Raw genomic sequence first — 415 nt, 5'->3', positions numbered from 1 at the left:
TTGAAATAAGTAATTATTACTTGCATAGAGTATCTATATTATAACTTGCGTATTTTTCTGTGTGTGTAAGGAAAAATTATTTCTTTCGGATCTTGCATCATTCATCTGAATTTCTCATCTCTCCGCATGCTTTGAGATGAGATTCAGCAACGAAATCGTTCGAATCGTTAAAAAATACGTATATGGGCCTTGAATTTTATCGGATGATAATCGATATAGTAATTTTCAGTTTATTTTTAAATTAAAGTTTTGTTCTTTATATAGTAATATTTATATTAAAAAATTTAATCTAGTTTCATAATATTCGAGAAATACTTTTAAAATCAAAAACGTTGACTTAAAAATTTTTTTAATTTAGATTTATTTTTAGTCGAATATTGATGTTTTTAATTTGGAATAAACGCGAATAGAGAAT

Source organism: Mycetomoellerius zeteki, unplaced genomic scaffold (assembly GCF_001594055.1).
Source record: "Mycetomoellerius zeteki isolate Tzet28-1 unplaced genomic scaffold, Tzet1.0 scaffold232, whole genome shotgun sequence".
In the NCBI taxonomy this organism is placed as follows: domain Eukaryota; kingdom Metazoa; phylum Arthropoda; class Insecta; order Hymenoptera; family Formicidae; genus Mycetomoellerius; species Mycetomoellerius zeteki.
Note: the sequence above shows the minus strand (reverse complement) of the source record.